The following is a 21,669-nucleotide window of genomic DNA, read 5'->3' on the forward strand; positions in this document are numbered from 1 at the left end:
ACTTAAAAATAGTTACGATGAGAAATTATACCTTATGTGTATTTTACCACCACTTTTTAAAAAACAACACACATGCACACACACAAAATAAATCAAGACGCAGCCATTTCTCACCATCTCTGCTCTCACCTAGATGATCATAAAAGCCAAGGACCCAAATTCATTCTTGCCGTCCTGCACTTCTCCCAGGGCAGCCAAAGGGCCGCTTCAATAACAGCGCTTCCCCAACGCTATGCTCTCAGAGCCACTTTCACTGAAAAGGTACTAAGGACCCCAAACTGCTCTTGTTTACACGGATCTATCACTTACCGATCAGCATTTACTTACTGAAAATAAAAACCAATAAAAATTTCATTATTCATCAATTAATTTTTTTAACAAACCTACTATAAAATAAATAGTTTTATGAAAGTAACTATTTCTGAAAACAAGTTTTACGAAAAAGAATGACAACGACATGTTCGCAACCCGTTTTACTGTCTGGCATGTTCACAGAAAACATCTCGCAGCCAATACGTGCATGACTACACGTCACGCAGCCTCCAGAAAACTCGAGTGTGCCCTCGTGAGAGAAAGGAGAGGGCAAATATCCTTTTTTGTCTTTATCGTTAAAATAGCCTGGCCCTCTGAAATCCCGACAGTCTCAGGGGCCTCTTCACCTTGCTCCGGGGCTGCCCAAACCTTCCCTCCCCCGACGGTGGTGGCGGCTGCCTCGTTAGCCCCCACTTGCCTTTCTTCTGCTGGTCAGTGCCACACAAGCAGGGAGGGCAGCGGCGCCAGCCGGGGACCTGCAGGTCACTGGGCTTTTTCAGCGGGCCTGTTTCCTCCTCTCTCAACTGGGGAAGGCAAGGCACCCACCACCCAGGTTGTGTGATCAAACCAGTCACGTGTACAATGCTTAGGACACTGTCTGGCACCCAGTAAATGCCACGGCGTGCTGGGTTGCTACTTGTGCTCCGCGCGTGTGCACACACACGCAAAACCTCAGATTCTGGGAGGGTGTGACCCTTTGCCCTCTGTTAAACACCAGTGCCCTGGGCTGCACTTCATGTCTCATCCCACAGGAACTATATGGCAAATGAATGAGAATATAAGGAATCTTGTATAGAGCAGAAAGAAAATCATCCCCTGCATTGTAAATTCTCTCATAGGGAACAGTTTTGGTGCTGAGAACTGAAAAACAGGTATGATATGGTTGGTGGTTTAGACCTTGGTAAGGTGTTTTTTTATTTTTTGTTTCTGGCAGGTGGCTGTTCCAAGCAAAGGAAACTAGAGAATGTGGAGGCACCGTATACAGCAGCGAACACTGAGGGAGCTGCCCGGGAACGCAAGCTGTGGTTAGACTGCAGAGGGACCTAATGTGAAACCAAAGCCCGGTCCTAGAGACCAAAAATGTAACGAGCCTTTGGAAAACATCTCCCTTCACAAAAGCTGATCCCGGGACAAGGTGTGCCTGTCCTTGTCCTTCCAGAACAATCCCCAGAACAGTGGTGAGTGACCTGGTGCAGAGCTCTGTGGGGGACTCTCAGTCTGCTGCAGCCTTTGGGCTGGGAGGGTGCCACTGAACATGGAAAATAACCCTACTCTGCGATCCAGTTCAGTGTTTTACCCGATTGAGAAACTCGCCATCCTCTCCAGGTATCTTGTTAAGCCAGCTATGACGCAGGCTGGAGCACCGCCTGGAGTTACAGATATAATACAGATAAACAGGCCATTTTACAGGCACAAACTCCGAATCCCCCATTGTTTGTCATTAACTGCTCACTTTAAAACACAGAAGCTATTTACTGCTTTTTATTTTATTACATCAATTTATTACAGCAGTTTACTATTCATGTACTATTAGTAGCCATATTTGATTCCAATCTGTTTTCATATTTAAGGTTTTATTAATAAAATCAAAAGCACAGCAAATAAAACTGAAGATTATTCTACTATGTGAATCCATAAAACTGAGATTTAAACTGAGTGAATTTATTTTTAACTCAGTAGAATTGGGAAAATACCACACGAAGCAAACAATAAACCTACAATAGGTTGTAATGTAAAATATGTATTTCTGCTGCCCTACTGAAAAGGCCTGCAGCTGAACATGGCTAATGGTTCAAGGTGAAAACTACTTTTATAGCTGTATTTTCCAGGAAATTAATTTTCCTAGTATTCTCATTTTGTAACTCAAGATTTCTAAACTGCTCCTTTAAGCTGGTAGTAGAATGAAGAGATCTAGTCAGTTCCAAAGACTGAACTTTTAAATATTTAATAAATGATACGTTTAATATTTCATCACAGTCAATTGGCAGTATAAAATATTTATAGAAATGAGTGATTGATGTTTCTGTAATCATCCAAAAAAAAATCACAAGTGAAGACAAGAGACTACTGGCCTGAAGTCTAGGAACACGTCACCTATGTTGAAAGTTTTTACCTGATTCACTGAGTCATATTCTAGACTCACAAAAAAGCCACCGAAACTGTAAACGGCATTAGTATTAATTAAAATCATGAACAGGCACATGTCTATTATTTCAGGACATGGCTAGTTTTTGTGGTTGTGGTAGATTTTAATATTTAGAAAATGCTGCCAAGTTAAAGATCAAGATGAAAAGAATACAATGGTCAACTTCAAGATTAACTTTAAATATAAAACTTATACCTCCCTAGGTCATCCCAACTCTGGGGGCTAATGAGAGGCCGGCGCCTTGTCCACATCACCCAAGTCATGGATCCCGGCAAGGTGGTTCCAAAGCCGGCAGTGGCCTTGATATCCCAGCACCACCATCAATTCCTCTCATTTCTTCACACAGAGTAACCCACTGTTTTCAAAAGAGAAGCTGATGTGTGCCTCTTCTCTCATTCCAGAACACCTAGGTTGGTCATATTGGACCAATACTGACATCATAATAATAAGTAATGATAGCTGAATGTTTAAGAGATTGTAGGCATTTTACAGGTAAATCCTAAATGATCCTACGTGTTTTGTTTGCAGATTCGACTTTCACGCTCGGTTCAGCCAAAGGACCTGCAGTTAAGGAACACGGCCACTAGGTGGCGACAGGCGCCTTGGCGTCCACGCTGCAAACTTTGAGGCTTAAAGAAACCAGGCTCTTCACTGCTCAAGGGGCGGAAGGTAACCGTGCTACCCCAGCCCTTCATTAAAGACGATATGCACAGAAAAGTTTCTTAAATTATGTAAGTATAACCAGTTGGTTCTTTTTTTTTTTCCTCAGGAAGATTCAGAATAACTAAAATATTCACATAATTCCAATATCAAAATTTAAAAAGACATTCGCGCGGACTGTCCCCGGTCACAAAGTCTGATTCAGTTCAGACCATCCATGGTCCTGCAAACCACCTTAAAATCAAAGGTTCTTTCAGCTTCACATTGCCAGACTTTGAGTTTGTTTCGAGGACTCTCCCCCGAACACCCGCTCTGCAGCAGCATGCTGTGAGGTGCTGGGCTCTCACGGAGCCAAGCCACAGTCCATCAGGGAAGACAGACCTATCAGTGACCACCCACATTCTAGAATGATGTGGCAGTAGTGACTCTACAGCATCTTACTGCGCTGATGGACACTGACTGCACTGGGGTGTGGGGGGACTCGATAACATGGGTGAATGCAGTAACCACAATGTTGCTCATGTGAAACCTGAGCATAAGATTGTATGTATCAATGATACCTTAACAAAAAATAAAATAAAATAAAATGACGGGGGTAATAACTAAAGGGTTATGAAGTGTGCTTCAAAAAAAAAACCTAGAGAAGAGAACAACTCCCTCTGTGCTGGGACGCAGTCTCTTGTGTTAGCAGAGACCAAAGGGAAGAGAGAGTCACACCTCAGACGGGCCACGCCCCACACTAGGGCGCAGGGGTGAACACCCCGGAAGGTCCCCCCAGTGAGGCTGAACCTCCACCCAGAAGGCACACAGAGTCACTTCTGCTCCTAACTCATGGGCCTGAACTAGTCACATGGCACCACCCAAACCCACCAGGCCAGGAAGTGTGATTCTATGTCGTGTCTGGGAGGGAGAGCTGGGAAGATGTGAAACCAAGTCCAGGGACCACCTAGAGGTTTCTTGGGTGTGAGGGAGTACTTTTACAGAATAAAAATACATGTAAGATACAATGGTAGAAAAGGACCTGGCTCACTCAGGGATTAGCAAGACTGTGATAAATATGCGGCTCTGCAAGCATAAGGAGGTGCAGCCGGGGAGGGGCTGGGCCTGAAATTCAGAGTAACAGAGTGTGCACCCCTCTTCTATGCTACACCAACGATCTCTCCCAATCTCTCTTCAGACACGAAGAAGCTGTGAAAAGATTTAAACAGGGTGTCTGGTAGAAAAGGCAGGAACCCTGCGATCAGACAGAACTAAATGAATTGTTTCTGACTCACTAATTAGGTGCAGATTTAACCACGCACTTAATGTGCCTGCTTCTGCGCCACAGGTCAGGAATGGGACCACCTTTGACAACGTTGTTCTGAGGAAGCCGCTCAATGTCTGCCACATGGGTGCCCAACAAATATTTGTTGATAAACCATAAGCAAGAGCTATGTTTTAGAAATAACTGAAGGGCAGAAAGCCCGGAGCTAAGGATACTCAGGGGGCGTCCCCGTGACGTCCTCCCTATCACCGTCTTCCTAAACACAACCTACAGGTAAAGTCAATCCCTACAGTCCTCAGCCCCTGGAGAGGCTTGATTTGATCTCTTTTAGAGATAAATTATACAGAGAAGAATTATACAGAGTAATACTGGTAAGTGTGAAACAAAAAGCAAACAAAAACCCTGTTTTTTTTTTAACCACACTTTCTAACCAACCAAAATAACACTGCATGAAATTTAAAAACAATAGTTCCTTTCAGCTGACGTGATTCCTAGTAATCAGTCTGGTTAAGATAGCATCAATTTCTTCTGACTTTGTAAAATATATTTTTAAGATTACTCTTGATTTTTGTTCTCTAAAACTGAACACTTCCAAAGAACCTCTAGACGAATTCTGTAAGCACTGGTTTAAGGACTTCTATCTATGGCATGATCCCAAATAAACTTAATATTGAAGTGTTTGAACAATCTGTATATATCAGGTATTATGCAGACCAGGGTCAGCACTACTGACATCGAGCCAGGTCATTTCCAGTTGCAGGACGGCCCTGCATTTAGCAGATCTCGCCTTCATCCACTGGATGCCTGCAGCACATCCGCAGCGGTGATGACCACAGACCACAGACGCTGCCCCGAATCCCCTGGGGCCCAAACACCTCACCAGCTCCCTTGAGAACCACTGACTTAGATTCACCTCCTTAAGGAAAACCAAGGTTTTCCATATAAAACCACCTGTACACTTCAAAACAGCCAACTTTACAATGTATGTGTATTACATTAACGTGAAGTCCATTTTTAAAATAAAATCACCTTTCAGTGTAAACTAAATCCTAAATTAAGCAATCTAGCAATTAATCTTTTTAATGGTTCAGGGAAGTGTTTCACATGTTCATTCACTTCCCACCCACCCTCTTCTGCTATGCGAAGCATGTCATATTAAGCACTGACATTTTGTAAAAGGCGAGAATGGCAACCTGCCAGGGAAGGCGGACGGCTGGTCACTCAGATGGGCCCTGGCTGAGGAAAGGCCCTGCAGATCTGACGGAGGGGTCGCCGCAGTGCACGCACCGTTGGCCACGATCGCAGACAGAAGAGCTACCCATGGCTCCACCTGCCAGGGAACACGACATGCACAGGGCAGGGTCACCAGGTGAGACTAGACAGCAAGAGTGGAATGAGGCGCCTCAGACGGGCTTCTCCCAAGTTCAAACTGCACCCTACGTCCAAGGCAGGAGGCAGCCAAAGGGGAGGCAAGGGAGAGGCCTGATGCTGCGTGAAGGACGTCACCTGCTTCCGCGTTGAAGTGACAAGAACGGGGCAAGAATGGGGTCAGGAAACCAGCTGAAGAACTGTGCTGCGGGGGCAAGATGAGAAATGGTTGGCATTGAAGCAAGGCTGTGGGTAAGTGTCTAGGCAGCCACAGCACAGGGCTGGCCGGACAGCCGTTCCCACGTGGGACTGAAAGGTAAGGAGGAGTAGGCGCTGGGGAGAGCCCAGGAACAGGGAATTCCTTCTTTATCCTTTCTTCCATCCCCCGTCCCTCTGTCCATCCACCCACCCACCCACCTTTACTGAGCCCCAGGTAGTCTCCTACATGCTGAGGAAACAATGATGAATGAAACAGTCCATGCCCTAATAGAGCGTATGTAACAGTTGATTGAAATATTAATTGTAAGCATATTCTGCCAAGGAATTCTTAGGGAGCAAAACCACACTTTCTATAATTCCAACTTTCAAAGCTTAAAGGAGGCATTCTAATTATTCTTCCAAATGTCAAACAATTTTTTTTTAATTGAGGCAAAATACACCACAAAAAATTCACCATCTTAACCATTTTTAAGGTTCAATGGTATTAAGTACATTCACATTGTTGTGAAACCATCCACCACCTCCAGAATGCTTTTCATCACGCAAACCCAAACCCCATCCCCAGGGCACACTAGCTCCCTAAGCCCCTGGCACCCACCATTCGTTTTCTCTCCATATGCCTAGTCAAGGCACCCCAAGAAGTGGGGATTTGTCCTTTTTATGACTAGTTTATTTCACATAGTATCATGTCCTCAAGGTCCATTCATGTCAAAACAAGTACCACAATTCCCTTCCTTTCAAGGCTGGACAGTATCCCACTGCATACACACCCATTTCTGTTTATCCACTCACCCATCAGCGTATACTGGGGTGGCTGCCACTTCTTGGCTATTTTGGATAATGGTGACATGAACATGGGTATGCAGGTATCTCCTTGAGACCCTGCTTTGAACTAATGCACAAGGGTTATAAATGTCCACATTCTCACCAACACTGGTTTATTATGGTTTTTGATAGGAGCCATCCTAATGCATGTGACCAAACAAGTTTCATGCCAAGTTTTTATGTTTTTATATGGCATAAGATACAAACTCGGCAAAGACCTGAATGTAAGTCATAAAACCATAAAACTCTTAGAAAAAAACATAGGCAAAAATCTCTTGGACATAAACATGAGCGACTTCTTCATGAACATATCTCCCCGGGCAAGGGAAACAAAAGCAAAAATGAACAAGTGGGACTATATCAAGCTGAAAAGCTTCTGTACAGCAAAGGACACCATCAAGAGAACAAAAAGGCATCCTACAGTGTGGGAGAATATATTCATAAATGACATATCCAATAAAGGGTTGACATCCAAAATACATAAAGAGCTCATGCACCTCAACAAACAAAAAGCAAATAATCCAATTAAAAAATGGGCAGAGGAGCTGAACAGACAGTTCTCCAAAGAAATTCAGATGGCCAACAGACACACGAAAACATGCTCCACATCGCTTGTCATCAGAGAAATGCACATTAAAACCACAATGAGATATCACCTCACACCAGTAAGGATCGCCATCATCGAAAAGACAAACAACAAATGTTGGCAAGGTTGTGGAGAAAGGGGAACCCTCCTACACTGCTGGTGTGAATATAAATTAGTTCAAACATTGTGGAAAGCAATATGGAGGTTCCTCAAAAAGCTCAAAATAGAAATACCATTTGACCCAGGAATTCCACTTCCAGGAATTTACCCTAAGAATGCAGCAGCCCAGTTTGAAAAAGACAGATGCACCCCTATGTTTATCACAGCACTTTTTACAATAGCCAAGAAATGGAAGCAACCTAAGTGTCCATCGGTAGATGAATGGATAAAGAAGAGGTGGTACATATACACAATGGAATAGTATTCAGCCATAAGAAGAAAACAAATCCTACCATTTGCAACAACATGGATGGAGCTAGAGGGTATTATGCTCTGTGAAATAAGCCAAGCGGAGAAGGACAAGTACCAAATGATTTCACTCATATGTGGAGTATAAGAACAAAGGAAAACTGCAGGAACAAAACAGCAGAATCACAGAACCCAAGAATGGACTAAAAGTTACCAAAGGGAAAGGGACTGGGATGGGTGGGTGGGAAGGGAGGGATAAGGGCGGGGAAAAAGAAAGGGGGCATTACGATTAGCATGTATAATGTTGGGGGAGCATGGGGAGGGCTGTGCAGCACAGAGAAGACAAGTAGTGAATCTACAGCATCTTACTACACTGATGGACAGTGACTGTAATGGGGTTTGTCGGGGGAACCTGGTGAAGGGGGGAGCCTAGTAAACATAATGTTCTTCATGTACTTGTAGATTAATGATACCAGAATGAATGAATGAATGAATGAATGAATAAATAAATAAAAAGACACAAAGTCGGACAATGAATCCCCCATACCTGAGCCTCAGCTACTACAGTTATCAACAGGGGGCCAATCTTCTTTGATTTATATACCCAATTTTCCTACCACCAATTTCAAGTATTTTTAACAAATCCCAGACATCATGTAACTTCACTCCTCAACACATCAACATACATTTCTAAAAGACAACGACCCTTTTAAACCATAATGGCATTATCACCTTAGAAATTCACAATAATTATTTAATATCATCAAATATCCAGTCAGGATTCATACTTAACCTGCTTGTTCTGGTATATCAAATAATTCAAGTCAATACATCTCTGTGAAGCTTCACTGTAAATTCTACTGCTATGAAAGAAAAAAACTTGAAACCACCAATCATCCTTAATAATGTTTAAGTGGTTCCCACCGCTTTCCTAATTTTTCTCCACCATTAATTATACTGTCTGTTAACTAGGTATTTTGTAGCTGTTATCAAGTTGAGAGTTCCCCGCTATTCTTAACTTGCTGAGTTTTTCTCATGAATGGATGTTAGATTTTGTCAAATGCTATTTCTGCATTAATCGATATGATTGTGTGATTTTTCTTTTTTAACCTGTTATGGTGGATTATCGATTTTGTCAATGTTGAAACAGCTTTGTGTACATGGAATAAATCCCATTTGGTCCTGGCTTTTAATTTTTTTTAATTAAAGTATCATTGATATACACTCTTATGAAGGTTTCACATGAAAAACATTGTGGTTACCACATTCAGCCATATTATCAAGTCCCCCCAACACCCCATTGCAGTCACTGTCCATCAGTGCAGTAAGATGCCAGAGTCACTACTTGTCTTCTCTGTGCTACACTGTCTTCCCTGTGAGACCCCCACACCAAGCGTACTAATCATAATACCCTGCAATCCCCTTCTCCCTCCCTCCCCCACCCCTCCCCTATTGGTAACCTATAGTCCCTTCTTGGGAGTCTGTGATACTGCCTGGCTTTTAATTCTTTTTATATATTGTTGGATTTGATCTGCTAATACTTTATTGAGAACATTTTACAACAGCTTTTCTGGGAGTGTCATTTAAAAAATGTTTCATCAATAATATATTTCAATTCACTTTGTGACCTAAAAATTCTACCAGCTTAAATATATTCAATTTTGCATACTCAATATCAAATACAACATGTATACACTGAGCACCAATTACATCCTAGGCACTTTGTGTACTCAATTTTGCTTACCAATAAGACTGATTTTCTAAAACAAACAGCTACAAAATTAGGCAAGAGACAGCAGCAGTCACAATGCTATTTTTGAGAAATCAGGGTGTGACGATCTCAAATGTGCTTTTAAAAATTAGGATTAAAAAAAAAAGGCAGCAAAAGGGGAACCCTCCTGCACTGCTGGTGGGAATGTAAATTAGTTCAACCACTGTGGACAGCAATATGGAGGTTCCTCAAAAAACTAAAAATAGAAATACCATTTGACCTGGGAACTCCACTCCTAGAAATTTATCCAAAGAAAACCACTTCTCAGATTCAAAAAGACACATGCACCCCTATGTTCATCACAGCACTATTTACAATAGCCAAGATATGGAAGCAACCTAAGTGTCCATCAGTAGATGAATGGATAAAGAAGATGTGGTACATATACACAATGGAATATTATTTAGCCAGAAGAAAGAAACAAATCCTACCATTTGCAACAACATGGATGGAGCTGGAGGACATTATGCTGAGTGAAAGAAGCCAGGTGGAGAAAGACAACTACCAAATGATTTCCCTCATTTGTGAAGTATAACAACGAAGCAAAACTGAGGGAACAAAATAGCAACAGACTTACAGATTCCAAGAAGGGACTAGCCGTTATCAAAGGGGAGGGGGAGGGGGAGGGGAGGGCGGGTGGGGAGGGAGGGAGAAAGGGATTGTGGGGTATCATGATTGGTGCACATGGTGTGTGGGGGATCACCGGGAAGACATTGTAGCTCAGAGAAGACAAACAGGGACTCTGTGGCATCTTACTATGCTGATGGACAGTGACTACAATGGGGTAGGGGGGTACTCGATAATAAGGATGAATGTAATAACCACACCGTATTTCTTGTGAAACCTTCATAAGAGTGTATATCAATGATACCTTAATAATAATAATAATAAAAGGCCAAGTGGGATTTAATGATTCTGATATTAAATCAGGCTTAAATACAGCATCCTCAAACGTGAAAGACAAATTGGAGTTCTGTTGCTGAAGTGGCAGCGAGAACCTGATGGAAACCACGAACCCCCTTCCCAAGGAAAAAATTAAAAAACAACGAAACACTTGGCACGAGGTTTCAGGGGCTTCAGATACCTGCTGAAACCAGTCCAGGCTAAGAATCACTATTCCAAAATAGTGAAACCTCTATTAACTGACCCTAAGAAGTCTGGCACCTTCATCTAGCACCTCAATGCATCCAGAAATCAAATCATAAAACTATGTTTTCTTTTATGCTCAGGGTTCTCAAATTTTACCTCTACGGATGGTCTTCCTTGACAGTTCACTGGAGACTTCCTCACGTGCCTCCCCAGCAAACAGACCTGAGAGGAACAAATAAGGTGCGACATTGTTGCTGCATTTTTAAAGGGTTTAAAGGCTAGTGACACAAAAAGGTTGGAAAAAAGTAACAAAGAAGTTACTTTGAAGCTGAAATGACAGACTATGCTTTGATAGTAAAGATAGGAACATCATGCTTTACTTTTAAAATAACAATTTCCAAGAGGGTTGCTTCCCATCTTGCTCCCCTAATTAATTTTACTGATGGACATCTTTGCTATACTACTCAGGAGGTCACCTAATTACATTCTTACATCACTGTTCTGAGAAAGATGGAGAGGAAACAAGATGGATGGATGGACAGTCGGAGGGACATATGGACAATACAAGAATGTCCTTCTTTAAACAAGTTGCAGGTACATTCTATGGAGGGGTGTGTGAGGATGTGTGCCATGTACATGCCCATCTACAGCACAGTATAACAACTGATTCTACGCCATCAGGGATAGTTGGCACATCTTAGTATTATCAGGAAAATGTGTGTATTTTAAAGAGGTCTCCAACAAAAATTGTTCATATTTACATTTAGAGAGGCTACCTCTCAGTTACCCATTATCACATTTTTCTACCACTCAGATTTTCCTAAAAAGTTGTATTTGACTTTCCAAAGTAACTTAATACCACATTCACAAACTTTTCTAGTAAGCAAATGAAAATATTTCACTAGTGTCAAGCACAGAAATCAACTACTTGTCTAATCCAATTTTGCTTTACTCAATAAGATTTCCCACCTAAAATTACTATGCCAGGCACCAACCCCAGCCAACCAGCAAGTCTAACAGTAATGTCTGCATTCCATACTTACTTTAGCCTAAGCTTCACCAACTAGCATCTCACCTACTAACGGTCGGCCCCTCTTTAGTGCCTGAATATGCCGTGGCAGCCGCTCTGGTATGGGAACCTCGTGTCCTGCCACAAAGTTTCCAAAGGCAAAAGCTCTTGCATGACCCTTCCATCCAGAAGTTCCAAAGGTGACGTCCAAGGGAAATGGACAACTTCCTTACGGGCAATCAAGGGTCTCTCTCAGGATCTGGCTGTCAAGTTGGGAAGAGTCCAGGGGGAAGCACTCCTGGAGCCACAGGATTCCTCCTGCGTCCTGGGAATCAATACCCTGCAGCCATCCTTGCTCCCTGACCAGGACCCAGGACGCAGCCCTGGTGCAGGAGCCCTGCCCTTTGCTACGGTATCCCGGAGAACAGAGGAGGCACCTGTCCCAAATCCCACAATACCCCAGAGGGGGCCCTAAAGAAAAGCATCATTTGCAGGCTGGCATCCCCAGGAACTGGGGGTCCTCTCTGACCAACACGGATGGGCACCAGGGTCAGGTCCGGAGGGTTCTATGAGTTTTTCTCAAGCTGTTCCCTCAAGTGGTGGCTATTTATGTATGAATCCCGAGCAGCCATATTTCACAACTAGTTTTGTGAGGAGGGAGAAGGGGGCAGACGGGGAATGGAAGGAGCTGGAGACTGTCTTCCTCATCCAGATGCTCTTCGCTAAGCAGCAAGTGGAGGTGGAAAACTGGAGAGACTTCACTTATTAAAATCAGATTCCTGACACAGGCAAGCAGACCACACGGGAGAGCAAAGGCTGGGCCTCCCCGGGCCGCCCACGGCAGTGGTCAGACCAGGCTGTGAGGCAGAGGCCTCCCGACATCCGTCGGCCACACCTCCCAGGCCGCACCCTGGAGGCTGCGCCAGGCGCCTGACCTGGGGCTGGGCACGTCTGGAATAGAACATTCCCTAGGCGGTTCCGACTAGTCGCAACAATGAACAAACGTGTCACAGAAGGCTCATGAAGAGAGGCATTTAGAGAATGCTCTTGTAAGAGAAACGCGATTGTCACTTTTGCTCTCTTAAATGCTTTCTTGACCTCTGCACAAACACCCCCAGAGGTATTCTGGTAGGGACTTGACGACACTTACTCATACCCGGTACCAGCTATGGCCTGGCTTTAGCACAAGAGCCCCCTCTTTAGCAAAATCATCTCATGTATAGCTATTAATTCTCCCAAACATAATTAACATACAGCCCTTCTCACAGGCAAAGCAAAGTTGTGAGCTCTGTCTTCAGGGTCACTCCACTGCTGTTCTACACACACCACCACCGGCCTCCTAAGGCTCCCTGGCAGGCCAGGGTTCCCAACGTCGACACCTGTCCCCACACCCCCATCAGTATATACTTCCAGATTTTTCTGGCCTCTTCATTTGCCCTAAACCAAAATTACCTGCTCCAATTTTCCATGTCTTCACAATCCTGCTGTGAACAGCTAGTCTGAGAAACTGATTTGAATTGGGTGCTAATTGATGATAGTGACATAAGGTACCCACACTTGCATTTGGCAAACAACTGCAATGATTTAACATAAAAGTAGAAACTAAGGTAAGAAATGGAGGCAAACGTTTTTGGAACAGAGCCCTTTAAAGTCTCTCAGTTCCTATCTTTTATGCATGGAAAGTATTCAGACTGCATATGTCTTCAGTTTCCTACAGAACTAGAGATACAGCCCAGCAGCAACAAACTCACCACTGAAGCATGATTAGAGCACTTCAAGTTGTTGAAGTCCATCAGAAATGTAATTATACAACAAACTACATACTATGATTTCCTTAAATTTTCCATTTTGCAATGTTACCAGGAAATATAGGCCAGGTGTGCCCTTTTCGTTGTTCTTTATCGTTATCACATTTTTTGCCTTGGATTCAGAGAGGACAGGGCGCCGTCCTGAGTTGTAACATAATAGTCCGGTGGTAATTTCCAAGTTCTGTGTAGTTTTTTTAGTCTCCTGACCTTCAGACACAATGGAAAAACTTTATCGCATATAGTTCAGAAAAGGCCACCCAATATTCAAGACTTGATGGCATTCACCATCAATGCAAAGTTCTTAACAGCTGCTACCCAAAGTACTGTCGCCGGTCCTGCCCGACAAACACATGACAGCGTCAGAAAAATCAAGATCCTGCCACTGCCTCCCTGTTTCTTGCTCTGCTGTTACTTAACATTCGTACAATACTAATGAGAGCAAGATAAATGTTTATACAAAGAATTCTTACATTATCTATAAAATAAATGCCACATGTTCACAGTGAGCACAGACAACAAAAAAACTCAGTCTTATTTTGGCATTGAGTCCCTCAGGAAGCACGTTTACATTAGGAAGAGCAGAATCAGTGTAATGATGAGAGAGCTGAAAACCAAGACTGGGGGAGACATGGAAGTGGAAGAAAAGCACGTATCCCCCCAAGTCATTCTGGGTGTTTTACAGTCCAGGGCACTGAGAAAACCTACAGATAGAATTGCTAACCTACGCCACACTTGCTGTTTAAGGAATGAGCAAAGCATTTAATACCTGAGTTCTCAAAATGGGAAGATGAACATTTTAAACTATAATTTTGATGAGTTTTGACACTGATCATGGACAAAACCCTGTATCTGTTTTTGTGCCTTTAAAGAAGGAAAGAAAAATCACAAAGAGCTGGTAACATCATTCACAAGAACAAGTCACCTAAACATTTTCTCTTTTGAGAGGGTTATTAGGAAGCCTCAGGGAGAATAACACTGGTCACCATTTCTGAAGCACCAACCGTCTCGAGAAAAGCTTTACTTAACCACAACTCATTTTTATTAAAGTACCGTTAATATACAATCTTATGTTGGTTTCAGATATACAACACAGTGGTTCAACAGTTACCCACATTATGAAATCCTCACCCCCTCTATGCGGTCACTCTCTCTTTACGCAGTGAGACGCTGTGGAATCACTGGCTAGCCGCGCCCCCCTGAACCGCTGCAGCACCCTTGGGGCTCTCAGAATAGTGCATGGCGCGCTTGACACGCACTGATGGGGCCTCGCCTCATTTCCTGTGACTGAGAGCAAGACAGAAAAATGGAAAGTGGACGGAGAGAAGGACGGCTGAACCTGCAGTAGGGTTAATAATCACCCCAAAGGCCACTGAGTAATGAACCTGCGGGAAACCTAGAACAGTCTCTTGTGACCTTTCAGAGGCTCATATGTGGTCACAGGTCTTAAACATTTACATCAAATCTGAGAAGGACATGAGGCTTGGATGAAAAGACAGAATGCAGAGCCAGGGTTAAAAATCACTTGACAGAATGAAGTGGAAGGTCACGTGCGGCAAGACAACACATAAAAGCTGGCACTAAGTGGACTCACAGACACCAGGAAGGGACTAGTGGTTACCAAGGGGGAGGGGCTGGGGAAAGGGGATTAAGGGGCACGAAAATTCACAGTCACAATAATACGGGCTGGTCACGGGGATGCTAGTACAGCACAAAGAATACAGTTAATGACTCTATAGCCTCTTACCATGCTATGGAGGGTGACTGCACTGGAGGGGGTGGGGACTTGATAATATGGGTGAATGCTGAACCACTGTGTTGTGTATTTGAAACCAACATAAGATTGTGTATCAGTGCTACTTTCATAAAGAAAACTAGCACTAAAAAAAGCATCAGGTTAGACGATGAGATGCATAGTTCAATACCAACATTGGGGAGGGACTTGGGGGTCTGGGTTAAATAAGTCAGTGTGGCAAGGTTTTGAAAAGCATAGACAGGGCGTGCTAACCCCATGCCACTCCAGCTCTGCTCCTGCACACAGGACCTGACTAAACCCCCTGCCAACTGAGACACAGCAGCCACACCATGGAATGCCCAAGTAAAAAACTCAGCAGGCTGGCAGGGATTTTGGAAGCTAAGTCACATGAAGAACAGTTAAAGTAACAGACGATGCTTCACTTTGAAATGTAAGAAGTTGGTGTGTGAAGGGGGACGGGTGGCAGTGCAAAATGGGTCAGCCGCTGTTTGATGCCTCCTCGGTAAGTTAAACAGAATCACCAAATGACCCATTAATTCCACTCCTAGATATACACCCAAAAGAACTGAAAACAGATACTCAAACATGAATACTCACAGCAGCACTATTCATAATAGCTAACAGAAATGACCCAAAAGCCCATTGACAGATGAATGGATAAACAAAATGTGGTCTAGCCATACAATGGCGTATTTGGCCATGAAGAAGGAATGAGGTTCTGATATATACTACAGCGTGATGAACCTCAACAACAAGATGCTAAGTAAAAGAAGACATAAAAGTCACATACTTTTGTATGAACGATTCCATTTAAATAAAATATCCAATATAATTAAATCCAGAGAAAGAAAGCAGATTAGTGGTTGCCAGGGACTCAGGGGAGAAGAGAGTTTAATGGGCATGAGGTTTCCTTTTGGGGAGATGAAAATGTTTTGGAACTAGGTGGAGATGGTGGTTGTGCAACATTGTGAATGTACTAAATGTCACTGAATGTACGCAGTAATTGTACATTATAAAATGTTACGTTAAGAACTTCTGGTTTCTGATCCAGCATGTTACGGAGCTTAGAAGTCACCACTTCATCCTAACAAGGAAAAATCTGAACAAACTGAAACATCAACAACTCCTCTCTGATTCAACAGTGAAGTGAGGTCAGAGGGCAAACCTTTGCCCCAAAAACTGTAAAGACAGGACTACAGAGAGAGAATCACATTGACCTGAGCAGAAGCCCCAGGAACCAGTGTCTGGGTAGGAAAACCTGAGCTGGAATTGATGCACTGCTAGAGGCTCAGCATGGACAAGGTTGATGGTTACAAAAAACTGAATTAGACAAGGGGGTCCTGGCATTTGTGGAGAGTATGATGTCTGAGATATGCCTTAAAATAATACCAGGAGGGGGCATAGGGGAGTGGGCGGGGATGCAGGCGAAGCAGGACTGGCTGTGAGCTGGTCACCGTGTTGTGTATTTGAAACCAGGCTGATAGGGACATAGAGATGGGGTATCATATTCTGCCCACTTTGGTATATGCTTACATTTTTTACAATAAAAAATGAACATGGAAAAAAAAAAGCCCTGTCATTGGGAGGGCCCCACATTTTTGTGTTTTACCTCCAGGAACTCTACCAGAGCCTCACAGTGAATACAGGAGAAAAATCCCCTTGACCTTCCCACATGGTGAGGGGGTCGGGGGAAGTAACCATTTAGATCTATGGCAGAGCATTCTGTCCCTCTTAGCAGGGCCTGACCTCAGGATAAATTATTTTATCAGCCTGATGTACCTGGAGGAGGGGAAATACCTGACTCCAGCCCACCCTAGACATCCTGTCCCACCTAAGTGGGGAAGAGGGGGCTGGGAAGCACTGGTGACACCGACAGTCCAAGAGCACAAGTTTGCTAACAGACCGAGACCAAGTCATGTCTCCTCCCCCCACTAATTTTGTCCAGTGACATGCAGTGTGTCCTTTATAGTAGTGGAGCTTCTAGGAAGGAAGCTTTCTAAAGACCCACCAGAAGGGACACACTCGCCTCCCCTTCTGGGCAAGGTGGCATATGGATATGAAACTTGGAATCTGGTATTCATTTTGTCACCGACAGAAGCCAGGTTTGCAACAGCACTGACAAGAACGAAGGCAGAGCGGAGGAAGGTAAAGAATCCAGGTCTCTGATGACACGGTTGAAGTATTAAATCAAACCAACCCTGAAGCCTATCCCCTATCTTGGACGTTTTAGTTCTATCAGCCAATAAATCACTTCCATTGCTTTAAAGAAAAAAATGTCAGGCATATTTGTATGCACCCAGCAGCAGAGCACCGAAATAGGTGAGGCGAAGACTGGGAGAAGCACAAAGAGACAGCACATGAAAGGTTCATAACAAGTCACTCAAATATATGCTTCCTGAGTATTCTTTATTACAGAGAGAAACAGCGTTAGAGACACTCTAGCTCCGTCTCCCCTATACTCTTACATCTCGTATTCTGAGCTATAAAAATATCACACTGACGATAATAACAACTTTACTTGTTTCCTCTTTGATAAAATGGGCTGACTGAGCTAAGTGATTTCTAAAATCCTCTCCATTTCTAGAATTCTAGCCATGTAATTCAGAAGCTTGTTTTTTAGATGGATGAGGTTTTTTTTAATCACCAGGGTTTTAAAAAGTACTTAATGTTCTAATGCAATGATATGCAGGTAACCTGAGATTATTTAAGTGGGAAGACAAATTGCCAGACTTTTAAAAGTAAGGGACTTGATTGTAGAAGGGCTGAAGGATGAGATGACCTCTCAAGGGGAAAGTGGATTTATGGCATGTAGTATAGCCAACTATTAGATCACTGGTGATCAAGGGCAATGCCAAAACAATCAAGCAGCCACTCCCCACCGAGATAAACAGGACAGGCACATGCCCACACACAACTTATTCCAGATTCTGAGAAAACTCCAGAAAACTTTCCAGGAGAATAAAGCCGACAGCAGTACAGACATCTTTCGTTGTGGTAGTTACAAAAAGTGTTTTTACAATAAAATCAGCCAATTAAAGGTCTCAAAAGGGCCATCATGTGGGGAAAACAGACAGTAATCTTCCTGTTTAAGTACTGAACTTCAAGAAAAAAAAGATTGATATTTTTTTCTAGATATCATTCTACAGAAAATACTAAGGTAAGCGTGTATACAACTAAAGAAAAAGCCCAAATGAACCTGATTTTAATGTCTACTTATACTTTTTTACCTAGTTTTGCCTTCTCCCTCATTAAAAATGTGTCCTATAGTAAAATTAAACAGAAAGCCAAAGTGAAGACCCCGAGGCACACAAGATCCCGGCCCCACACATGCGGGTACGGACCGCTACCCACCTGGCCCCTCGCGGGGTGGTAGCGGGACATGCCGCGCACTCTGGGCGGACCCAGGCCTGAGCGCTGTGGCCGCGCCCTCGTCTTCAACACTCAAGAAAGCAAGTGACAGTGTTAACAAGGGAGCAATATGATTACAGGAATAAGTTGAATTAACCTTGATTTCTTTTTTTTTTTAAGTAAAAATTTGCAAGCTTTGCTACATCAGTGGTTATTTAGAAGCAAATTACTGGTGACATATCCCCCAGTTTTGTTTTGACATCAACCACTGCCTTAAAGCAGCAGCTACCAGTGTGAACTGAGGACTCTCAGGCAGTCCACAGGCCCTCCTTCCTCTAGCTACGGTCTGCGCGAGGCCAAATTTGCTTCATCTCCTTTAACCAAACAGCTAACAGTGGGTTGGAATGCAGAATCCCGGTGCCTTCTCTCAAATCCACATTAAGGAGATTAACAAAAATGTAAAACAATGCTGGTCTTCTTACTTAATTGCTTGCCGTTTTGGAAAACACACTTATTTTTCATTAAAAATATGTTGCCATGGTCTTCCAACATTGATAGATAGTAACCACACTGAGGGGGTGAGGATTTAATAATATGGGTCAATGTTGAGCCACTGTGTTGTATATTTGAAACCAACTTAAGATTGTTTATCAATGATACTTCAATTAAAAAATCTATGTATGTTGCCATGTAATGGATCTATAATTGGTATTTTCAATAAATTAGTAATAAAGTATTTCAAGCAGGTTCCAAGCTTAACTTCTAAGAGTAAATATTGATCGATAAACCCACATAAACACAAGCTCTCTGAGGTCCTCAATAATTTTTGAGAGCACAGAGGTGCTGAGACCAGTCTGGGAACCTACAGAATTAAACAGATCCTACCAAACCCCTCGAATGGATGATGGCCACAGAACCCTAGACAAATGTTTAATGAATGACACTGAGAAAGTTATAAAACACTGTATAAATTAACTCATTTTGTGTAAAATGTTGACTATATAAAATTTTTACAAGGAAAAAAAAACCTTAGAGATACACACAAGAGTGCTAAGACTAATGATCTCAGAGAGACAGTATTTCAGGTCATTTTAACTTATTCTTTTTTTGCACTAAATTGTATTTTCTTTTTCTACAGTAAGGAGGTGGGCAAGAACTGGAGCGGCACTTCCCAAATGTGTCCAATGGCACAGAGGCCATGGTTTAGTCAGTCGGATAAATCCTGATTCCCACCCCCACGACACTAAAGGCTGGGAGATGTCCGGCAGTAATGAAACCAGCCTAACAGCACTTCCCAAACTTAGACAATCACGTAACACACACTTAGGGAAACACTGCTTAGCCATCCACCTCTTCCCACCCTATAGAGATATTTGAAGAGGAGGCCTGGGGCTTTATCACTGCCATTAAAAGTCATTATGTCACCATTCTTCAGAAGGGATGACTTCCAGTAAATTACACACACAAATCTAATCAAGAGTATCTGGAATTAAGTAAAGTACATTTTTTACATTTGCTTTATTAAAATAACTCTACAAAGGAGAAGATTCACCTCCTATAGATAAAGGAACTTGGAAAATGCACTAAGTGGTTTTAAATAGCAATTCTCGAGTAAAATTTTCCTTAATGAGAAACATTACTTGATCGTAAGTCATTCCTTTAGGGGGTGCACACGAGGAAGAATCCTCTGCAAGGGATGCCTGCACAGAAAGGCAGTTCCCGGCGGCTCGGACGCCAAGCAATGGCGGAAGGCCTGCTGCACGCAGGGGGCCCAGCACTCAGCCCCCACAGGGCCACGCTGCCCCCTGGCACCTGGGGGCTGGTTGGCCACCATGTCTCCTCCATGCCGTGTCCTTTTTTCCTTGTCAAGATCACAATGAACAGGTCACATTCCCTCCTTTTCATCCCACAGACTGGGTCACTTGGAAGCCACTGGGATCCTCCCTCCTTCGCCACCTTTCTCTTTAGTCTTCATTCCAGCTGTGTGCCAAGGAGTGACCACCCATGGCTCCACTCCTACAAAATCTTCTAGGGCTACTCTACCACCTCAAGACTGCCTTACTACAAAATCTTAACTAGCACTTCATTGTCTGTTTATGTAATTAATATCATAATGGTATGTGTGCCGTTCTAGTGCAAATTTCCCTGATTCTCCCTTGTTATGCGTTAAATAGGTTTCTGACAATCACTTTTAGGGCTCATGCAGTTTATAACAATGTTTTCAGGGTAAATTACCATTTGAGTTCCAACTTGAATCCCTAATACATCTATATAATTGTCTTTTCAGGTCCTCTGGGCATCAGAAATAATGGGTCCCAGGAAACAATACATGAAGCCAAAGCGAGGCTAAGGCGGTTGGCAAACAGTCACTAGAAGACAGCAGAGAGCTGAAGAGGTCGAGGAGCTTCAGGTAGAGGTGAGTTCACCCAAAAGATCTAAGCCAAGAAGGGAGAAATAAAATGTGCCAGAATATTCATGAGAAAAGTTCTCAATCTGACCAGCACTCGACATGGACTAACTTTTGCTAGCCACTGTGGGAGGTTTCTCAGGTGCAGGGGACCCACTACTGCCATGGCACCAGCTTGCCTCAGTTTACCAGTATGTGCTTGGGTTTCTTCCAAGACAATGCTTTTGCCCCAAATCCCTATCTGCTCTCCCAAACCACTGAGTTCCTAAATAAAATAGAAGACACCAGGAAACCCTGGAAGGCTTCTTCCTTGGGCCCTAAACAACCAAAACCTGGCCTCAGTGGCCCATATTTGCTTTCTCATTGTCCCTGCCTTCGCTGTCCATCAGCTCGGGCAACCACATGAACGTACATTTAACAGGGGAAAAAAAATGAAGCCATACTTGCATTATGTGTTCATTACTTTTTTAAAGTAGTGGTAAAAATCTCAAACCTTTCAAAAATAAGCAGAATAATTTTGAAAAAAAAATAGTTAATAAACTTTATCAACTGCATAATCAGCAAATATATATTAATCACTGGCATTTATGAACTATCTGAAACATCAAATATTAATGTACAATTGTTACTAATTAAAGTCACCATCAGGGGGAAGAAGAAGCTGTTATGAAATTATCCCACTGGTACATGTTCATC

The 21,669-nt window shown here is 43.1% G+C and overlaps 1 protein-coding gene across 4 annotated transcripts in view; it reads right to left on the reverse strand.

Moving 5' to 3' along the window:
* The window catches only part of CLSTN1 (calsyntenin 1), a 67,106-nt gene that overhangs the window by 37,249 nt on the left and 8,188 nt on the right, over positions 1-21,669 (reverse strand). The gene's annotated exons all lie outside the window — the stretch shown is intronic.

This window comes from Manis javanica, chromosome 4 (assembly GCF_040802235.1).
Source record: "Manis javanica isolate MJ-LG chromosome 4, MJ_LKY, whole genome shotgun sequence".
Classification (NCBI taxonomy): domain Eukaryota; kingdom Metazoa; phylum Chordata; class Mammalia; order Pholidota; family Manidae; genus Manis; species Manis javanica.